Source organism: Bos taurus, chromosome 28 (genome assembly GCF_002263795.3).
Source record: "Bos taurus isolate L1 Dominette 01449 registration number 42190680 breed Hereford chromosome 28, ARS-UCD2.0, whole genome shotgun sequence".
NCBI lineage: Eukaryota > Metazoa > Chordata > Mammalia > Artiodactyla > Bovidae > Bos > Bos taurus.
Window position 1 is genome coordinate 33,600,870 of NC_037355.1, and position 22,811 is coordinate 33,623,680.

The 22,811-nt window shown below is 50.8% G+C and overlaps 1 protein-coding gene across 11 annotated transcripts in view; it reads right to left on the reverse strand.

Annotated features, from left to right (window-relative positions):
* DLG5 (discs large MAGUK scaffold protein 5) overlaps positions 1-22,811 on the reverse strand; it is a 123,945-nt gene that overhangs the window by 82,159 nt on the left and 18,975 nt on the right. The gene's annotated exons all lie outside the window — the stretch shown is intronic.

Here is a 22,811-nt window from a genome sequence, read left to right on the forward strand (position 1 = left end):
AAGAGAACAGTTAGGATGCTCCTGCAAGAGCTCCCCTGAACCACTGGTCAGGCGTGCGAGCTGAGCAGGGACACAGAGACTGCAGAGGGGAGGACAGGCTAGGATGAAGAAACTGTGGGTGGGGAGAAGTGGAGCGTGATACTGGGTCGGGATGAAGGTACTGGAAGGTACTTCAGTTAACAGGGGCAGAGGACTGAAGAAGGCTGGTGAAGAGAGACGAGGAGACCCTGCTGAGGCTCAGGCTGAATGAACGTGCTAAAGGAAGTCTCTGCGGAGGTCCCCTGCTGCTGACAGTCAGAAAGTGGAGCTGGGGAGCCAAGTTCGAGCTAACACAGTCACCCCGTAGAGCGTGGAGGATATGAATGACAAGCCTAGAGTGGCTCACTGGCAATGTGAAGGCCTTGGGTGAGAAAAAAGCGAGGGGAAGGGGAAGGTCAGATCTAAGACTTCCTAAATAGTACCCATGCAGGAAGTATTGTTCCAAGCACTATGTTGTTGGTGAAGTCACTAAGTCACGTCTGACTCTATTGCAACCCCATGGACCGTAGCCCACCAGGCTCCCCTGTCCATGAGATGTCCCAGGCGAGAATACTGGACTGAGTTGCCATTTCCTTCTCCAGGGGATCTTCCTGATCCAGGGATGGAATCCAAGTCTCCTATTTGGCAGGTAGATTCTTTACCACTTAGTCACCTGAGAAGCTTACTGTTCTAAGCACATACAGGACAAAATCCTAGGACATGTGAACTGTGGGGACAGGAGAAGGAATACAAATTTCAGAAAGAGACACGGAAAGACTACTTGGGGAAACAGGCGGAATAAGAGAATTAAGCCTTCCCGAAGGCAGTGGGGTAGAGTGGTCGGAGGGGCTGGTCTGCCATGCCAAATGCTAGGCTAGGACACAGAGCACAAACATTTGATTCGGTCATCTGGAGGTCAGTGCTGTTCTGCTAATGAAGTATGGCTATTGATTGGCTTTGGTTTCTCCACCAAAACTGCAGGGCTTGGATTAGAACAGAAAAGGCAAGAGGTTCATCGTGAAAGAACTGCCATGTCTTGTGACAACTGCCTGCTGTGCTTAAGGAGCGTGAGGCTACACCTGTGCTTAGGAAAGGAGCCCAGGATGGGTCAGTGACGTCTGCCAAGGCCAAGACCAGGAGGTACGTAGGCATTGCTCCTGATCTGTGCTGTTCCTAAGGGCCAGTCCACGAACAGAAACACTATTTCAAGGTTCCCAGCTCCTAGCAAGCTTACTACAATCAATCACTGACGAGGATTAACTCTCAAATCCAATCTGTTTCTCCAACACTCTTTAAATGCCCAGGACCTAAAGGGCCCTCAGGGAAAATAAAAGGACAATGATCTCATCTATTCTTTGCTTGAGGCTCTGAGAAACAACAGTATAGAGAAGAGTGTGGCCCTCCAGGGGTCTCCCAGAGGTCCTGCCCCAAGTAAGCAGCTGTCCCACCCAAGAGCCCTGGGACACTTTGCATGCCTTTTCCTCTCGGATAAGGTGACATCACCCAGAGAGATTCACACTTATTTGCACAATGCTTTTATGGATTTTTAAAGGACCTTCAGAAGAAGATGAAAGGAGTCCATTTTCAAAACCACAGGGACATTTTACAAAGTTTTACAAAAAGGACAGCTACATGTACTCACCTGCAGGAATCTGCTCAGGTACCAAATACTGAAGCTGAAGCGCCAATACTTTGGCCACCTGATGTGAAGAGCCAACTCATTAGAAAAGACCCTGATGCTGGGAAAGATTGAGGGCAGGAGGAGAAGGGGACAACAGAAGTCAAGATGGTTGTATGGCATCACTGACTCAATGGACATGAGTTCGAACCAGTTCCGGGAGATGGTGAAGGACAGGGAAGCCTGGTGTGCTGCAGTCCATGGGGTCGCAAAGAGTTGGACACAACTGAGCAGGCTAAACAACCACCACCAGATGCTGTCACACCCCAACAGGGGAGAGCACTTGGGCTGCGACCCACTGCATGAACACACTCAAGCAGTGCTCTCCTTTTGCCAGCCATCTCCTGCACCCCGCCACAGATAAAGGTGAAACATCAAGAGCATCCTTTTCCCTAGAATCTTGCAACAAAGCCTTCCATCATGTTCCAGTTTCTAACCTATAATTTCATCAAATCCAGCGTTCACATTTACCTTAAACCTGAGTACATAACCAATCACCTACTCCAAAGCCCAGAAAATGGGCCCATGGCCACTCTTTCCTCAAATGAAGAAATAAGAGTTCCCCCTACACCCTACCCCAGGCAAAATCTGGCCACACACAATCTACGAATTGTCCCCATTCAGCCCCAGGAAATGGGGGAGGTATGATCACTGAAGGATTTTAGGTTTGGAGATGGATGGCAGGGACAGTAGCACACTATGAATGTTTTTATTGATAATATTGACGGTTAAGATGGTAAATTGTAGGTTTACTTTACCACATCAGAAAAACTGGTAGCAAAAAGCAAAACAAATGAAAAACAGTGGAGGGGGGTGGGGAAGGCACCTTTATCTCCCTCCCTCTCCTGTGATCCAAACCCCACCAAGCATCACATAATCCTACAATGACTTTGATCCCGGAAAGCCCCAGCCCCTCAGTCCTGGAAGTCAAGAACGCCCCAGGCTTCTGAGAAGGGGGAGGAGATCACAAAAGTATTTCAAATGCACAAATGTGGGTTACCTTTCACACACAAAGGCAATCCTCAAGAGACAAAGTTGATCGTGATAACAAAAGAAGGTATTTCACTTTTCTTGTGCAAGGAGAAGGAAAAAAAAAAATCCACATCCACAACCACAGAGTGTAGCAAATGAAACCAAAGCACACCAGTCCCCAGAGACCTCAGGGTCCTCCCAGCTCCTGGCACACTGGCCACCTGCAGGGAACCCTGACGGCACACGCACTCAGGGTCCTTGAGTCAATGGGAATCCCCGTGCTAGCGTCACTGTGCTGTGCCTGCCATGCCCGGCCCCAGCACAAGGCCAATGCTTAGTTAAAGCTTGAAGAGTAACAGCTGGATTCTTGTTCTCAGTTGCACTTCAGCCTCCTCAGAGCTTACGGGGTCCCTATGCCACCCAGCCTTGACCTTCTACAGATGTCCAGAGGAGACACACGGAGCCAGGTGATGTGGCGAGCTGGAGACAGTGCCAAGGCCAGCTTCAGGGTCCCTCATCACTACAGAACCACACATAATAGAAATAATCTGCAAAGGGCTGAATTGTGTTCCCTCTGAAATTCAAATGTCAAAGTCCTAACTCCCCAGAATCGCAGCATGTGACTCTGTTTAGAGATGGGGTCTTCAAAGAGGAAATCCAATTAACACCAGGTCAGTAGGGTGGGCCCTAATCTTTCTAAGAAGAGGAAATTTGGACATAGACAAGTGCACACACACAGAAGAAAGACCCTTGAGGATACAGAGAGAAGATGGCTGTCTATAAGCCAATGCAAGAGACAGGTCTCACAAGAAACCAGCCCTGCTGACACCCTGATCAGGGACTTGCAGTCGCCAGGACTGTGAGACAATAGACGCCCATCGACTGAGCCCCCAAGTCTGTGGTACTTTGTTACAGCAGCCCTTCCACACTCATCCAGTTGCTACCGTGCCAGGCTTTGCACAGCCCTATCTAACACAGACATTGTCCACAGTGAAAGCCATGGAAAACTGTCAAATGAATCCTTTATCCTGGGTTTCCCTGGTGGTCGAGCAGTTAAGAATCCACCTGCCAATGCACAGGACACGGGATCAGTCCTTGGTTGGGGAAAGTCCCACATGCCAAGGAGCAAACAAGCCCAGGAACCACAACCGCTGAAGCTTGAGAGACTGGAGTGTGTACTCCACAAGAGAAGCCATCACAAGAAGTCCATGCACCAGAACGAAGAGTAGTTCCCCTGCCGCAACTAGAGCAAGCCCACACGCGGCAATGAAGACTCAGCACAGCCAAAAATAAATAAATCTTCTTTATAAAAATGCTATCCTACTTAAAACTCACACACTCCAGAAAAGGGATACTGCTATTAGCCTCAATTTATAGACAAGGTTCCTGTAGCTCAGAAAGATGAAGGAGCCAGACATAGATTATTCAGCTAGACTTGGAACAAATGTCCCCAGTTCTGGGCCCTGCACCTTTACCCCTGAGCTGCCTCTAAGCCAAACCCTGCTCCCTCTGCCTGTCCCCCACCCACTCAGCAGCTCTAGTATTATCCCAGAATGGCCCTGCCCACCCGGACCACCGATGACCACCATCTGAGACCACTGCCTTCCTCGTCACCCTCAGGCCTCCCAACAGCCACTTAAGGAAACTCTGTTGTCTACCATGAATAGTTCTGGTGTCTTTTTTTCTTTTTTAAATGAATACTGTTTTCATCATCAGGAAAAAAAATATTCAAAAAGTTAACTCTGTTAATGAATTCTATAGACTCTTCAGCCTGTGTGCAAATAAATAAATGATCAAAAGGAATATCTTTGGAAACACAATTAAGAATAAAAAGGGGGAAAAAAATAAAAGCAACCTTTGCCAGTGTCCCATCAGCCAAGATGAGATAAGGGACTCACGGGGCAAAAAGAAGACCGTCACGGCCAATAACCCTAGTCAGCCCATCTCCCGAAAACATCTATTTTTAAAAGCATGTTCCATTTCATCACATTTCAGAAGAACAAAGAAGAGACCTTGAGGGGCAGACAGGCAGGCTCCAAAGCGAAATGCAGCACGCTCACAGCTCACAGCAGCGGTGTGGTCGCCCGTGGCCAGACAGTGATTTTCATCTGAAAAATGCGAATCTCCAGTGACAGATGGAGCTCAGATACAGAGCTACCATCAGCATGCAGCCCAACAAAGCGCCAATTTTCATATCTCCTAGGGCCTGCTGGGCCCCCAACTTCTTAGTTTAAATGGAAACTGTCAGACCAGATTTTGTGCAAACATGCGCTTTCCTTGGGGGCAAACATTCTGAGTCTACAACCTGTTCTTTCATTTTCCCAGCTTTCTGTCCATGGCAACAACATCAAAGATGAGAGAGGCGGGTGGGGAGGGCTGTCAGGAGCACCAGAGAACAGAGCAAACACGAAGTGCAGAAGAGCTGGCTGAATAACCAGGAGGCGACAAGCAGCAGGCGCCTCTCTACGCTGCCCCTCGCTGTCAATCACAGGCAGACAGGGCGGGGCCGCATGGGAAGAGAGTGCCCCTTCTTCTGCAGCTCCTGCGAGGATGTACCAGTCTGTGTTAGCACAGCTTCCCTCCTGATAAGCTCCAAGGTCCTGGAGAGGGAAATGACACAACAAAATACGCGCACAAGCAAACACACACACACACAGACCCACACATACAGAACTGCTGGGGCGGGGAGAGGCGACCATGCAGACAGTGAAAGCAGAATTCCCATTGGAACAGGATTAGGTGACGGGGTTAAACGTATGACTAATATTCACAGGAAAAGCTGCTGGACACTGTTTCAGCTGCTGATACCAATTCTTCTGAACCACTTTAAAACGCCAGTCACTTTTTCATTCTAAGCTTATTCATTAGAGCCTCTTTAAACCGTCTCAAAAGACAGACAGGCTTCTGCCCAAACCCACCTTCATGCCATCAGCATGCTTCAGGCAGATGGAAGGAATTCTGAGGCAGGGACATCTGTAAGGACCATTCCAGCCCCTGTTACTAAATGCATCTTCCTCTAAAGTTTCATGCACTAAAAACCTCGTTAAGCCAAGTCACCTACTACAGACCGCATTCCTCTGAGGTGTGTGGTCTTCAGGAGCCTGCATGGTGTGTCTGGGGTTTGTGTTTGGTGCGGAGTGATGGAGAGACTCCCTCAAGATAACTGAAGAAGATTTGCCAAAACTGAAACACTTCAATCTTCCAGAGTCTCATTTCCCCAGTGTGTCTGCATCTCAAGCAGACATGTCAAAACCTGGCCGTGAGGAAGGCTCACAGCCCACAGGCAACCTCCCAGACCTGGGCCTGTGCCAGGAGAGTAACCAGTGAGGTTTCTCGATACGGGCATGATAAAAACACTAGGAAACATCATTTTTAATAGCAACCAAAAAGAGAGAGCAGCAATCCCCAAAACTCTGCGTACCCCAGAAAAACAAAGAGACCTTGAGAGGCAGACAACAAAAATGGAGTCTGGGGTGGGTCTCCCAGCTCAGAGCCTGCTGCCCGGGGCCCCACCCAGCCTGGAAGCCTGTGTGCAGTCACCTCTCCCATGCTGACGGCCACTCTGTCCACTGGCTCACCACAAAGGCCACTTGTTTCCCATGAGTGCCCAGAACAGCGGCTCAACCAGTTGGCCCGGTCGGGGACTGTGGTCCTGGTGGATGGGTGGTGACAGGGCTGCTGTGACCTCAACAGACAATTAGCAAGGTAGTGTTGAGTTTCCAAGCTCTGGCAGGTCACCTACCAGGCTGGGAGAGCATATAGGAGTCAGCTTGCAGACCCAGGAAGGGGTCAGGCAGGGTCAGCTGCAGGCTATTTCAACTCCATGCCTGTCCCTCCACACTAAGCACTGCTTCCTCTGACCCTGGCTGGGGGCAGGGGGGTGTGCAGGAGAAGAGAGGTGATCACAAGGAATTTAGAACCTGTCACACAAGACCTTGCCACATGAGGTCTTGGAGCACAGGATACAGGAGGACAGCTCTCCAAGGAGGTTGTTGGAAATGTGTGGGAACATGGTTCAGTGAACATATGATGAGGAGGGCCTCTGCGGCCCCCAAGGGGGTGGGGGCCAAAGATAATGAACATCTTAAATGTGCAGGAAAATCCAAAACCCGACAGCATCCGCTGGACACTCTGAAAGTCAGATCAATTGATCTTGGCTGTTCTAACCATACCTGAATATGGCGGTTCAGTATGGTTAGAACAGCCAAGGTAGATCGTGTCCAACTCTTTGCAACCCCATGGACCATGCAGTCCATGGAATTCTCCAGGCCAGAATACTGGAGTGGGTAGCCTTTCCCTTCTTCAGAGGATCTTCCCAATCCAGGGATCGAACCCAGGTCTCTCACATTGCAGGCGGATTCTTTACCAGCTGAGCCACAAGGAAGCCCATATCTGACATTAAACCACAACAAATGTGAGAGGTGGAAAAGAGCTAAAAGCTGCAAAAAGGAAAAAAATACTAGGTCTGAAGGAACAGACGACTCACTGTCTTTACATGACCAAATGGAGATGATGAGAAAAAGGGAAAATGTGGAGACAGTTTAGGGCCAAAACATCAAGAAGTATAACTGGCCAGAGTTACCCCAAGAAAGGCGAGCAGCTTCTCAAAGTGGGGTGCCCCCACGGCTGACACTGAGCTGCAAGAGATGGCTACTTAACCAGGGCTGCAGGGTGTCTTCAGCTAGTGGGCACTCGACTATGAGACCCACTCTGGTGCCTACATCCACCTGACCTACCTCCACATCCCTCACCAGTCCCTTCTTGCTATTGCCACCATCCAGGGGATACCTCTCCCAGCTCAACTGTTTCTTCCACTTCCCAACTCACCTCAAGTCTCCAGGGTCCCAGATCTGCCACCTGCCACTGCGGACAAGGCACACAACACCTCTCTGTACCTGGTTTCCTCATCCACAATGGCTCCAGAGGATTCAGGGAATAACCAATGTCAAGAGTCTCAACAACAGAGTCATTCTGAGCTTCTGGAAACCCAGCAAGCACCACCTCCCAAAAGCACTTCCCAAGGCTCAGCTCTGTGCCATCTCCAAGCCTCCAGGAAGTCCTGGCTGCAGAATAAAGTCTGCCTTGAGGCTGGCATCCAAGGGTCTTCTTCAATGGCTGGGCCCAGCCTGCCTGCACCCTCTCCCATTGCTCTCCTCACCATGCAGGCCTCCAGCCTGGCTAATGGGCTATGCCCTCATCACTCCCTGCCCATGCCCACATATCCTACCTCCACCATCGCCACCACCTCTACCAAGGTCCACACCATCCCTCCAGTGTGCACACATGCACGCTCAGTCGCTCAGTCATATCTGACTCTTTGCGACCCCATGGACTGTGGCCCGTCAGGCTTCTCTGTCCATGGGATTTCCCAGGCAAGAATACTGGAGTGGGTTGTCATTTCCTTCTCCAGGGGATCGTCCCAGTTTGAAATGGGCCCTCTCCAAGGAGCCTTCCCAGACCTCTCCATCTGGAATGTATCTGTTCTGCTATCAGCCTGCTTACGCCTCCCTATGGTTCTAACCGACATCGAGCAGGTCTGGCTGCACCTGTGAGACTGGGTCCCAAGGCCCACATTGCGGCTGCACGGCCTGCACAGCTTCACGAGGCCCTCCACCTGGCTTCACGCTCTGCTGTTGCTGTCTTAAAATTATTGATGATTTACAAGTCAAGGGTCCTGCAATTTCACTTTGCACTGGGCTGCAAATTAAGTACCCAGTCCTGCTGAGGACTTACCAAGGAAGAGGCTTTTGGTAAGTCTGCATCCCTGCAGCAGTGCGCAGTGGCGCCTGTTAGCTAGCAGGGATTCACAGGAGGAGGAAAAGGGTAAGAGTCTAGTGTCTCTGCCACCTCGGGCAGCTCATCCATACGTGTGCAGCTCACCTTTCTCCCTTCCTTCCTGATCCCCCGACACACATTCATATGCAGCAGAGCACAGAGCAGCAACTGGCCTCAGATCATGCCCTCCCATCCCCACTACACAGCACTCAACAGGACACCACAAAAAGAGTCCTTTGACTCTCTTGAAAGACAGCATCTTCAGGACACACTGTTCTGCTGAACAGCTCACCACCTGAGAGCTTTAGGGTGCAGGACCCTGATTCAGGAGTCAACCCTGCTCTGCTGATTACCAACTGTACCACCTTGACCATGAGGTCCAGAAAGGGGGATGTGTGGACAGGCCCTCTCCAGCCTTCCCACCTGCCTCCCTGCCCTCCTTCAGACCTGGCTGCAGCCCTGTCCCTTCCTGCCACCTGGCTGGGTGGCAAGGGCCCGCCATGACCAACTCAGCCTGCTCTCACAGTCTTTATCTGTGGTGCCCACAAGCCCCAGAGTCAGGAGAACAGGACAGACATACCCACAGGCCAGACACGGCCTTAGGAACCAGGGAAGGTGGCCACTTCCCCTCACCAATGGACTCACCCTCCGTGCTGGCTCAGACCTACAAGAGGTCTGACACATGCCCTCAATCCCCCCTACCCCGTGACCCATAAGCAGCCTGCTGGCACTGGCACACAGCCCTAAGCCAAGCCAACTTGTGAGAAAAACTCCCTGGCCGTAAAAAACAAATGTATTTGGCCCATTATGAAAAGATAAAGATGGAGAACATAATAGAGTCCTCCCTCTTCATCTGATCTGGGGCCACGAAACAGAAAATTTCAGCTTAAACACACACTAGGTGTGTTTCAGCCCCCAAGATAACACTGTTTTCATGAAGAATCACAGAACATGTAAGACAGAGGGTAGATAAACAAGGTCCTGTTGTGTAACACAGGGAACTATATTCAATACCTTGTAATAACCTATAAAGAAAAAGAATATGAAGAATATATGTGTGCATAACTGAATCACTGCTGTACACCAGAAACTAACAACACTACAAATCAACTATACTTCAGTTAAAAGAAAAAGAAGGCAACCCCGAAGATCAAGTAATCCAGTGCGCCCATTTGACAGATGAGGAAACAGGGGCTCTAGCAGGGTCAGAACTGCCTACCTCTCAGCTCCTAGAGCCCCACCATGCTTCACTTGGACACTGCATCCGTGCACTGTATTGGCACTAGCTGTTTACAAGCCGCCTCCCACACTCCACTGTGAGTTGCTGGAGACTAGGGTGTTAACTGTTTCACCTCTGCCGATCCAGTATCAGTCCCCAGGCCTGGCAACCATAGGCAACTCAATAAAGAAACAAACGACCTACAGAGACATACTGAAGGCAAACAAAGCTGGGCCTGGAGCCCCAGTTCCCGTGTTACCACCTTCCCGTTCTTCTCTCAGACTGAACGCAGTAGGTGCTGCTGCGTAACTTGGGTGAAAGGACAGGGGAATGGCAGGACCCGCATGCTGTATGCGGCCGTTAGGATGCTGGCCTGCGGGTCAGACTTGTTTCCAGTCCTGCCTGTGACCACACGAACTGCCCTCTCTGAACCTTGGTTTTTTCCATTGTCAACTGAGTATGGACTGATGACAACACGCAGGTGGAGCTGAGGGCACCAAAAACCCACGTCTCCCTCACCCATCAGCACACAAATTCTCCCTTAACCCTGGTAGTCAGTGAGAACAGACACCGTCAGTCCCACTGTACAGACGGGAAAACAAGATCTTGAGAGGCCATGCTGCTCTTGCAGTGCCCCCCTCCCATGCTCACCAGGGTGCTGACAAGAGCCCCAGGCCAGGGTAGGGGCAAGAAAGGGTTCCAGGGGTGCCTGCCTCTCAGAGAGCAACACCTGCCAACCCCACGTTGAGCTGGGCAGCAACTCCTGACTGTGCCCTGCTAAGTCCACAGCCAGTCCCTGGGTGCCATGGGGAAGCATCAGCTGTAGACCCCTCCATGCCGTGGACAGAAGTCCAAGGAAGGTCAGATGGCCAAGCCGAAAATACAGCCTAGAAATCACTGCTGCTGCTGCTAAGTCGCTTCAGTCGTGTCCGACTCTGTGCGACCCCATAGATGGCAGCCCACCAGGCTCCCCCATCCCTGGGATCCTCCAGGCAAGAACACTGGAGTGGGTTGCCATTTCCTTCTCCAATGCATGAAAATGAAAAGTGAAAATGAAGTCGTTCAGTCATGTCCGACTCCTAGCGACCCCATGGACTGCAGCCTACCAGGCCCCTCCATCCATGGGATTTTCCAGACAAGAGTACTGGAGTGGGTTGCCATTGCCTTCTCCGCTAGAAGTCACAGCAGACACCATTACCTGGTTTTCTGGTTCTCCCCGGCGGAGACATTGTTAACGGCAGATGGAGTGAGAGGGCAGTTTCAGCACGTACCTGCCCCTGGACCTGAGCTGGGACATCCCCTTTTCCACTCCCCACTGTGTCCTCTTCCCAACAGAGCGATCCTGGGTCCCTCCCACAGTGGGGCTGACCTCTCTATCCTCAGGTACCAGAGCAGGTAGACAAAGCCTGTTTCTAAACCCACAGACACCAACCAAGACTTTGGTACAAGGCGCTATGGGGAAGAACACAGTCCCCATAGACAGCCATGTGTATCTGTATCCACTGCATGGTGACTGGAGTCTCCACTGCCCACTGAGAGGCTGAATCCTAGCCCACGTGTGTATGTGCACGTGTCAGGCTATCTGCTGGGGTGATCAGTAACCCCGAGGCGGTACCCGTGTGAGCGCTGCAGCCCACCTGCCTGCCAGGAATTCCAGCTCACACATGTTCTGCATGACTCCAGGCACCTTCCTTAACCTCTCTGTGCCTTGCTGGTCTCTCCCGTAAAACAGGGATGATAAAAGTATCCACCTGCCAGGGTTTTGGGGAAGATGAAATGAGGTAACATTTGGCACAATATTTAGCATATAATAAAAGCTCCATTTTCCCCCAGCACAATGTTAATAGAGTGGCTTCTGGGATTTATGTGTGCTTTTCTTTTTTCTTCTTCATTAACTGAATTTCCTACATGAATGTACATGTTTTACTGTTAGCAAAGAATAAAGCCTTTTTTTTTTTAAGCTAGGGTAGGCAGAATCCCAAGCAACCCTTTCCTCTAAAACACACAGTGCCGAAGTAGGCCTGCCCCTGCCAGTCTGTTTTGAGAGAGTTTTGAGAGGCCCTCTTTGGGGCAGGGCACTCTACTGCCCAGGGCAGCCCCAGGCCTTTCTCCTCCCTGACCCATGCTATGCTTCTTTTCCACCCCGCCATCCAGTAGGACTCAAGCCTGACCTCGTCCAAGAACCGCTCCCTGTAGGCCCACGTTGTAACCTTCCTCCCTGGGAACAGTAGCCTTCCCTTCACCCGTTCCGCCTGTCTGAAGCTTGCCCACCCCACAGCAAGCCTCTGTGGCACCAATCTGAGAGTCCAGCGGTGAGAAGCCCGCCAACCCCCTAGACGGATAATCTTGAGGGCAGGGCCACCTGCTTCCTCTGCGATTTCAAAGCACTCACCAGACCTCTTCTTGGATATCCTCACTCCACAGCCCATGAGTGGGGGAGGGGTTCAGGGACGGAAGTGATAAGTGAGCCCTGCCACTGGATGAAAGCCAGTCTGACCAACTCCAATCAAGGGCTCATTCCCAGTACAGTACTGCTTCCCACGGGAGGCACAGCCAGGCCCCTCAGCCAGCAGACCCCAGGGCTAACGGGACAGCCCAGCTCCACAGGGCAGAACTGCACTGGCCACCGCAGCACCTCCCTGTGCTCCCCCGCCACTGCCCACATTCCTCCTTCCTCTGCCCTAGCTGGGCTTTGATCCTCAGCCGCCCCACTGCAGGGCTTGGTCCTTCTGAGGGTGCCGGACCTAAGGACACCAGTGAGCCCATGCTAAACAGGGGGAGAGGAGGAAGAGGCTTTGAGCTCGGTACAAAATGCCTCTGGTTTTTCTCTGTTTTATGTCAAATGACCTATAACGCCCCAGGCAATGGTACATTTGAGCCCTGGGTACTTAGAAGAATTTAGCAGGACAGTTTAAAATGTCCAGACTTGAAGGTGTCAGATTTCGTAAAGCGAAGAAATTTGGAACACATATGCGGACCTCAACGCTGGGACACTCTAAAGTTCTCTCAACTGTTCAGATTGTGTAAAGACAAAAGAGCAGATCTCCCGAGCTCCTCCCAAGTTTCAAGAATTCTAAGACTGCCCAAGGGATTGCAATCAGCAGTGTGTGTGCATGTACACACATCTATAACAATGTCTTCTAACAAAAACATGTCAGTCACAGTCAAGCTTATAATACATGTCTTTTTTTTAAATGACATTAGCATAACAACCAAATACAACATGTTTATTAGAATTTTTAAAAATCTATAAAAAGCGTATGTAGAACAAACGTTGTGGTTTAGTCACTAAGTCCTGTATGACTCTTTTTTGACCCCATGGGCAGGCTCCTTTGTCCATGGGATTTCCTAGACAAGAATACTGGAGTGGGGTGTCATTTTCTTCTCCAGGGGATCTTCACGACCCAGGGATCAAACCCATGTCTGCTGCATTGGCAGGCGGATTCTTTACCACTGAGCCACCATGAAGTCCATGTAGGACAATTCAGAAGAGTGAAATGCACCGCCTACTAGATACTGTTACTGTATCAGTGCTGAATTCTTGGATGTGATAATGGTGGTGAGTTATGTAGATGCACGTCCTGGTTCACAGGTGATACATGCTTCAGTGTTTAGGGGTAAAATATTCCAATATCCACCACTTTTTCCAAAAGAATCAGGAAAAAATTATATGTGAATAAAAATGGAATGACAATGGAAAAAAAAAAAAAGTACGCCAAGCTGCTACCCAGCGATGATTCTAGGTGAAAACTATACAAATGTTTACTGTACTGTTCTTTCAACTTCTTTGTATATCTGAACATTTACAAATGGAGTATCAGGGGAAAAAAAAAGTAGTATCATTTGAAATTTGTTTGCAACAGAAAATTTTGAGGAAAAATAAAATGGCTCATAATTCTCCTGTCTAGGTAATTTTTTAAAATATTGCTATTTAACTACTAATTTAAAAACATGTGAGCAGGACTTCCCTGGTGGTACAGCGGCACCTGCTAATGTTGGGGACACAGGTTCAATCCCTGGTCTGGGAAGATTCCACGTACCTTGGAGCAACTAAGCCAATGTGCCACAACTTCCAAGCCTGTGCTCCAGAGCCTGCAGGGCACACTACTGAACCTATGTACCTAGAGCCCATGATCAGCAACAGGAGAAGCCACAGTGAGAAGCCCGAGCACTGCAACAAGGAGAAGCCACAGTAAGAAGCCCGAGCACTGCAACAGGAGAAGCCACGGTGAGAAGCCCGAGCACTGCAATGAGGAGAAGCCACAGTGAGAAGCCCGAGCACTGCAACAGGAGAAGCCACAGTGAGAAGCCCGAGCTCTGCAATGAGGAGAAGCCACAGTGAGAAGCCCGAGCACTGCAACGAGGAGAAGCCACAGTGAGAAGCCCGAGCTCTGCAATGAGGAGAAGCCACAGTGAGAAGCCCGAGCTCTGCAATGAGGAGAAGCCACAGTGAGAAGCCCGAGCACTGCAACGAGGAGAAGCCACAGTGAGAAGCCCGAGCTCGGCAATGAGGAGAAGCCACAATGAGAAGCCTGAGCTTGGCAATGAGGAGAAGCCACAGTGAGAAGCCCAAGCACTGCAACGAGGAGAAGCCACAGTGAGAAGCCCAAGCACTGCAACGAGGAGAAGCCACAGTGAGAAGCCCGAGCGCTGCAACGAGGAGAAGCCACAGTGAGAAGCCCGAGCACTGCAATGAGGAGAAGCCCCCACTCACCGCTACTAGAAAAAGCCCGTGCAGCAACAAAGACCCAGTGCAACCCCCCCAAAAAATAGGTAATAATGCTGTACGTGTGCACGTACAAGGCTGTCACATCTACCCAAGAAGGAAAATATTCAAAGAGGATATTTTTCTCTTAATAAACTAATAGTTTAGACAAAGAACAATCGAGAAAAAAGTTTACTGTACCATTTCTTAACAGCAAAATGGATCTTTTTTTCAAGTATGTGATTCCCAAAATGAGGGCCTATCCAAAGATAAGAAGACATGGGGAAGAAGTATCAAAAATGTTCTACCAAAATATTCTGGACCCCTTTGCCTCTGGTTCAGCTGATGATGGTGGAATTTCCAGGCAGGACTCTCCCCACATCTCCACCACCCACAGATAGGACTGCCTTCTGGGGCTTCCCTGGTGGCTCAGACAGTAGAGAATCCACCTGCAATGCAGGAGACCCAGGGTCAGTTCCTGGGTTGGGAAGATCCACTGAAGAAAGGAATGGCAACTGATTCCAGTATTCTTGCCTGGAGAATTCCAAGGGCAGAGGAGCCTAGTGGGCTACAGGCCATGAGGTTGCAAAGAGTCGGACACAACTGAATGATTAAAACACACTGGGGCTCCCCAGAAATTCCTGAGAATTCCTGCAGGTCCAGGAGTACGGGGGACCGTCCCCCAACAAAACACCCATGATCCCACCAGCTTCAGGAAGCACCTTCCTCCCATATTCCTTGAGTACTTGAATTTCCTCAAGGCACCAGAACGGCCCTTCCATCAGGTCTAAGAGACAAGGGCTCACAGTCGCCTGTCACACTTAGGCCAAGATGACCCTATCTTCCCCATCTCCATAAAGGCTTGGACATGGTCTGCTGATGTCCACCCTGCCCTGCCACACCTCCCTCCCAGCGACAGACTTATTGTCCGAGACGGGGAATAAAGAGAAAGAAAGCAAATCCTGCTGAGCTGCTCATTAAGATTTTGAAAACGAGGGACTTCCCTGGTGGTCCACTGGTTAACACCCCACGCTGACCATGCAGGGGTCCGGGCTTGATCCTTGGTCAGGGAACTAGACCCTGCATGCCACAACTAAAGAGCCCGCCCACATGTTGCAACTGAGACCTGCCACAGCCAAATTTAAAAAAAAACACAGGATTTTGAAACCTGTCCACAGAGAGGAGGCTGCTGACAACGTGAAGGAGGCAGAGGTGCAGGAGCATCTGAGGAGAGTCGTCCCGGCAGGAAGGGAGTGAAAGGAGAGGCAGAGGCGTCCGGGAGCGGGGCCAGGAGAGCTTGCGCAGAGCCCACCACTGGCCTGGCTCCTAACGCCAGGAGAGGGCTACTCTTCCTGCCAACAGAGTTATCTTTTAATCCAACCCCCGGATGACACCATCTGGCAGGAGCAGCTCCTCGGGGCACACGAGTCACGCGGCTGGGCCCTGTCTGTCCCTTCAGGCCGGGGCTTGCCCTGCGATCCCAGGAAGCACAGCCCCTGCCCCTCCGAGGCCTGGCTTCCGACAGGCCTGTGCACGCCTGGGCGGGTGAGGCAGTAGATGAGGAAGTGGAGAAAGCTGCCGTGCAGGGCAGGGTCACCAAACACAAAGACCCAAGAAGGGAAAGCAGTGGCTCCAAGTCACCGGGCAGCTTGGCATCATGCCAGGAAGAAGCAGCCACTCTAGCACCTTCCTTTTCCCCAGATGTAGTGAAGAGCTTTGCAGCTTAAGAACAGCTGATATCAAGTGGCCATGGCGGGCTGCCCGGAATCCTGCGCAGGAGGAATTCTGTGGCCCTGGGCAAGCACAGCAGGCAAGAGCGTGCTGACAGATGCGTGAGACCAGTGAGCAGCACTGCCCAGCCTGCCTCCACTCTATGCACTCTTGACAACTCAAGGACCAGCCTGGAGCAACATGCCTACCTACCGGGAGGATTTCTGAGGTCTCTGTCGTCACCCAGGATACAGAAGCCACATTCTCTTAGAAACAGCAGGCTTGTCCCCGCCTCCACACCAGAGTCTGTCTGGGCGCCTGGCTCTGTGAACATCCAAATCCCACCCACGCCTCCAGCCCCAGTTCAAAAATCCCAGCTCCCCGGGGTGTGGGTAAGAAGACGTGAGGGAGGTGGCAGTCTCGAGGCTGGCGGGGAAGGGGGCACATAACGTGTGTCCTCCAGCTCCGGCAGCACCTGGCAGGCAGCCCTGCAGGTCCTCCCGGCCTCAGGTGCACCATCTCCACAGGCAGCGTCCCCTTGCTGACCAGCTCTCCATGTGCACCTGAAACCTGCCAGAAGAAACCAGGAGCCCAAAGTCCAGATCCAGCGGCCCCAGAGGCTGCTCTGATTTCCCACCATAGCTCAGTGGGTGTGACCTATGGATCCCAACCACCAGATGTGAAATCCTAACTCACCAGCTTAGACTTTGGGCAAGTAGCTTGCCCTCTCTATCCCTCAAGTCCTCGCATCTGTAAAATGGGAGAAATAAAAGCCCTTCATCTTCGGGTTGCTGGGACAACCCGAGACATCCGTGTCAGCTCCCTGGCACATGCTGTAAGTGGTCAGTAACCGTCTACAACACTTATCATCTACTGCACTGCTCCATCAGGCCTGTTCCCACGAGCTCTGTCCTGGCCCAGCCTCTGCCTGATCCTGACACTCGTCCCACTTTCTCAAGACCAGACTCACACTTGGCAAGCATCCAGTTCTATAGCCTCCCTTAAGAGGAGCCAGCTCTCTGGGGACACATTTCAAACCCTAGTCCCTCCTGCAAAACCTTCTGCCCAGAGCTCAGTTAGGCCATCTGAGTAGCCCCGTGGAGCCAGAAGACAAGAAATGTAGCACAAGATAAACCATGATGGGGAAGGGTTCTCTTCACCCCTCCCAGTCTAGGCCCGAGTCTCTAGCCTCTCCACCCTAGACCCCAAAAGGTATCCACCATCAGACCATCAAAGTTGTCTTAAAAACAAACACATACCCAAACAGATGCAATCTTGTCAGTTCCCTGCTCTACAGCCTTCCATGTCTCCCTCTAGCCTTTTAGGATAAAGTCACAAAGCCTCACCCCAGCACTGAGAAGAAGGAAATACGCACTTGTTAAGCATCTAATTTTCTGCCCAGTTGCACCACTTAATAACTTCCTCCAAGGCTGGTCTTATTACCACATCTCACGGGGGGAGGAAGGCAAGGCTCCAGAACATTAAGCCTCGCCTAAGCTACATGGCTCAGCAGCATCAGAAGCAGACCTGGAGGCCAGGTTCACAGCTTGAATCCCAGCTCCTGCTTCCTTCTCCAGCTCTTCTGCCCCAGTCCCCCCTGACCAGACCACTGTCCAGCCAGCACAGTGCCCACGGTCACCCCACACACTTGGCTCCTGCCAAGCTCCTCTCCCTCTGCCTGCAATATCCCTACCCATCACCTGACAACTGCTACTCAAACTTCAAAGCCTGGCCCTCAAGTCACCTCCCCCATGAGACCAACCCTCAACCCAGCTCTCCCTTCTATGAGACAAAGCCAGTCCCTTCCTTGAACATGCTCCCCAGGCACCTTGTCTCTACCCACTTTAGAGCACGACTCACCAGTCCCCAAGCCAGCCACGGTGCCATCTGCTCTCTCATGTACATCACTCATCTGGACGCCACCACAGCTCAGTATGTTTGCTTCAATAAGAGAACAATCTTCCTTCTAGACTTACAGACCAGCAAACAGAGGACAGGCAGAGACTCAACTTCTGCAGGGACAACTGGTAAACAGCCCATCTAGAGTGGCTCCCTTGAGATTACACCTGGCCAAGAGTCCATCCCTAGGTGTGTACACCTGAACAAGCTCATCGGGAACAGCAGCTCCAGCGTCAGGAAGCAGCCCATCCAAATGAGAAGCTGGGATAAAAGGCAGCATGGGTGACTTCTGGGAGCCGCGGTGCTGCAGAGAGACCTCTGGGCCTTCTTCAGGCCCCCGCACTGGCAGGGAGCCCCACACAGGGCTCACTCTTACACACAGGGAATGAGCAACAAGCGAGGGGCAGAAGCAGCTCCCCTGGTTGATCTGAACAGAAAGATGCCAGGGCCTGCAGGGGCCCACAGCACCCTGTTCCAGCAGTGTATCAGCCCCACGTCCCTGTGGGGAAGAGGAGCAAAGATGAGCTCCATCCTGACCCACCTGTCCCAGAGCTCCCTTCCCAGGTCTGGCCTGGCCCAGTGAGTTCCTTCTCACCGGGTGATGTTGGTTAGTGAAACACTCGTGCGTGTATTCATACATGGAGGACACCCAGCTCATCAAAACAGTGGAGACTCCCACTTAACAGACAAGAAAAACAGCAGCCAGAGGTAGGTCCCTAAACAGTACACTTCCCACTCCAGAGCCTCCCTGACCCGCAAGCACATCCCAGTTCTCCCTCAGATGGGAGAACGGACGCTTCCCTGCTTCCCTTCCCTGGGCAGGCTCAGATGCTGAGAAAGCACCATGTGCTAGGGGAAGGCTCTCCCGGGCGCTGGTGAAATGAAGACGAGAGGCCAGCCCACTCTCGAGTTCTGTTTCAGAAGGCGATGGCACCCCACTCCAGTACTCTTGCCTGGAAAATCCCATAGACGGAGGAGCCTGGTGCGCTGCAGTCCATGGGGTCGCTAAGAGTTGGACACGACTGAGCGACTTCACTTTCACGCATTGGAGAAGGAAATGGCAACCCACTCCAGCATTCTTGCCTGGAGAATCCCAGGGACGGGGGAGCCTGGTGGGCTGCCATCTATGGGGTCGCACAGAGTCGGACATGACTGAAGCGACTTAGCAGCAGCAGCAGCAGGGAGGGGCTAGGGAGTCTTCACTTTTCAGACACTTCCCAGGGGATTCTGAAGATGAGGATCCAAAAACCTGCTCGGAGAGGAACCTAGGAGGAACTCAGAATCAATGCCACGAGCCTGGCGATTTTTATCACCAGACTTAAAGACGTCCACACCCTTTGACCCAACAGCCCCACTTCCAGATATGTACCCCAAGGAAATGAAAAAGTACACAGATCCTCGTGGCGACATATGTTGAAAAATAAAAGTGAAAGTGTTAGTCACGCAGTCGTGTTGGGCTCTTTGTGACCCCATTAACTGTAGCCCACCAGGCTCCTCTGTCCATGGGGATTTTCTAGGCAAGAATACTGGGGTGGGTTGCCATGCCCTCCTCCAGGGGATCTTCCTGACCCAGGGATTGAACCCAGGTCTCCTGCATTGTAGGTAGATTCTTTACCATCTGAGCCACCAGGGAGCCTAATTGAAAAATAAGACATTCCTAAATTTCCAATCAAGGGGGACTGGTGACATACATTCTAATAGGGCAATACTGTGCACCCATAAAAAATGATTCCTTTGTTCACTCTTTTAAAACAGCTTTATAGTATCTACCTCCAGCTAGTAAAGGTAAGGTAAGGTGAAGTCGCTCAGTCGTGTCCGACTCTTTGCGACTCCACGGACTGTAGCCTACCAGGCTCTTCCATCCATGGGATTTTCCAGGCATGAGTACTGGGGTAGGTTGCCATTTCCTTCTCCAGAGGATCTTCCCCACCCAGGGATCGAACCCAGGTCTCCTGCATTGTAGGCAGACGCTTTACCGTCTGAGCCACCAGGGTAGTCTAAACAGAGAAGTGAAGTGAAAGTCATTCAGTCATGTCCGACTCTTTGCGACCCCATGGACTGTATAGTCCCTGGAATTCTCCAGGCCAGAGTACTGGAGTGGGTAGCCTTTCCCTTCTCCAGGGGATCTTCCCAACCCAGGGATTGAACCCAGGTCTTCCACATTGCAGGTGGCTTCTTTATCAGCTGAGCCACAAGGGAAGCCAGTTAGTAAAAGTATCTGCAAAATAAAAGAAGGTAAAAGTACCTTCTTTTGATTACCTGCATTTTCCAAATTCTCTACCATGAACATGGCTAATTATATTTTTTAACTGATTATTTTAATGACCAGCGTCAGACTTAAAACATGAAGCCCGGTTCAGTTAGGAGAGGAAGGACGGCAGACAGCATCTAGTTCAACCATGAACATGAGAGAAGGAACACCTTCCTAGCCACCCCCGAGGTTCTGCTTGAATACTTTACAGCAGCTGGGAGCTCACTCCCTTTCCTAAAGCAGTGACTACTGGCAATTAAAAAGTTGCTCCTTACCCTGACTGTTGCTTCTTGATCCACATACAGGTTTCTCAGGAGACAGGTAAGATGGTCTGGTATTCCCATCTCTTTAAGAGTTTTCCACAGTTTGTTATGATCCACACAGTCAAAGGCTTTAGCATAGTCAATGAAAGAAAGGTAGATGTTTTTCTGAAATTTCCTTGCTTTCTCTATGATCCAGCAAATGCTGGCAACTTGATCTCTGGTTCGTCTGCCTCTTCTAACCAGCTTGAACATATGAAGTTCTCAGTTCATGTACTGCTGGACTCTACCTTCCTGAAGCTAAAACCGCCATCTCCCTTGCAGCACATGGCATCAAAAGCTCAACAAATACAACAGAGCTGTCTTTCTAAAGAACTGACTTCAAGGGTGACTCTACATACTTTCCCACTATGGCCAAGATGCGAATGTGGGTCACTGCAAGCACTGCCGGAGAAGGCAATGGCACCCCACTCCAGTACTCTTACCTGGAAAATCCCATGGACAGAGGAGCCTGGCAGGCTGCAGTCCATGGGGTCGCTAAGAGTAGGACACGACTAAGCAATTTCACTTTCACTTTTCACTTTCATGCATTGGAGAAGGAAATGGCAACCCACTCCAGTACTCTTGCCTGGAGAATCCCAGGGACAGGGGAGCCTGGTGGGCTGCTGTCTATGGGGTCACACTGAGTCGGACACGACTGAAGCGACTTAGCAGCAGCAGCAGCAGCACTGCTGACACATATTCCCAATGCCATGTTTAAATCAAGTGTTTTTTTTTTTTTTTTTTTAATTTTATTTTATTTTTAAACTTTACATAACTGTATTAGTTTTGCCAAATATCAAAATGAATCCACCACAGGTACACATGTGCTTAAATCAAGTGTTGATCAGGGTTGGGGGGGGATGAACTGGGGGACTGGGATTGCCATATATACACTGTTGATCCTGTGTACAAAATGACTAACGGAACCTACTGTATAGCACAGGGAATTCTACTCAGTGCTCTGCAGTGACCTAAATGATAAGGAAATCTGAAAAAGAGGAGATACATGTATATGTAGGGCTTACCAGGGCGCTAAGTGGTAAAGAATCCACCTGCCAATGCAAGAGACGCAAGTTCAACCCCTGGATTGGGAAGGTTCCCTGGACAAGAAAATGGCAAATCCTTATTCTTGCCTGGAGTATCCCATGGACAGAGGAGCCTGGTGGGCTACAGTCCATGGGTCACAAAGAGCCCAACACGACTTTTATTCTTGCCTGGAGTATCCCATGGACAGAGGAGCCTGGTGGGCTACAGTCCATGGGTCACAAAGAGCCCAACACGACTGAGCGACTGAACAAGCACGCACCCATGCATACGTATATGTACAGATGATTTACTTTGCTGTATAGCAGAAACTATTAAAACACAGCACTGTAAAGCAACTATACTCCAATAAAAAATTTTTTTAATTAAAAATAAATCAAGAGTTGGTCACCTCCCCACAATCACCTAGATGAATATCATAAACACCCACGTCCCTTTGGAGTCACTGAGTCAATTGTTCCCCAAACTACAGCTGCCCCTCCCCAACTCGTGACTACGACAGCCCTGCAATGGCTTGGGAAACTCTTCACTGAGGCCACTTTTGGGTAAGCAATCTGCCTGAGGTTGCCAGATCAGCCAAAACACACAGATGCTACACCATTAGAAACTGGGCCGTCTGGAGCAGCCCAGTTGGGAGCAAGCAAAAGACCTTTCCCTTGAGGACAGCAGCCCATAGAAAAGTGATGTTTCCTTCTTACCTCTCGACTTATTTATTTCCTTTTACTCCCATTTCTCTTCCACTCTTCTCCCCCAGGCACAGAAGCGACCATTGTTCTATCTTTTTCTTTGTGTTCTTGCAAAATGGGCATTGTTTTGTATTATTAATTTATGTCAGTGTCCACCTCGCTCTACTTCCTACTTTTTCACCTAGCACTAACTACGCTTTAAGCTCCATCCCATCGCCATGGGTGTGTCTCAGTCACTTGGATACACTGCACTGTCAGCTCTCCCAGGGACGGATGCCACCCACAGAGCACTGAGCACCCCTTCAGGGATAGGGAGGGGGCCTGGGGCACTGGCATCCAGGAGAGGGCCTGCAGGGTCAGGGCTCAGCAGCAGCCCTGCCAGAGGCTGCAGGACAGCCGTACCCACAGGGGTGAGTCCCCACCACCCCACACCCTGCTGTCCACTGCCATCTAGCTTTCTAGTTTCTGCGAAGTCTAAGAGGTGGAAAAGGAGAGTTCATCGCCAATTCTTACCAAACCTGCCAGAACCACGCCTACTAGGAGAGTGACAAG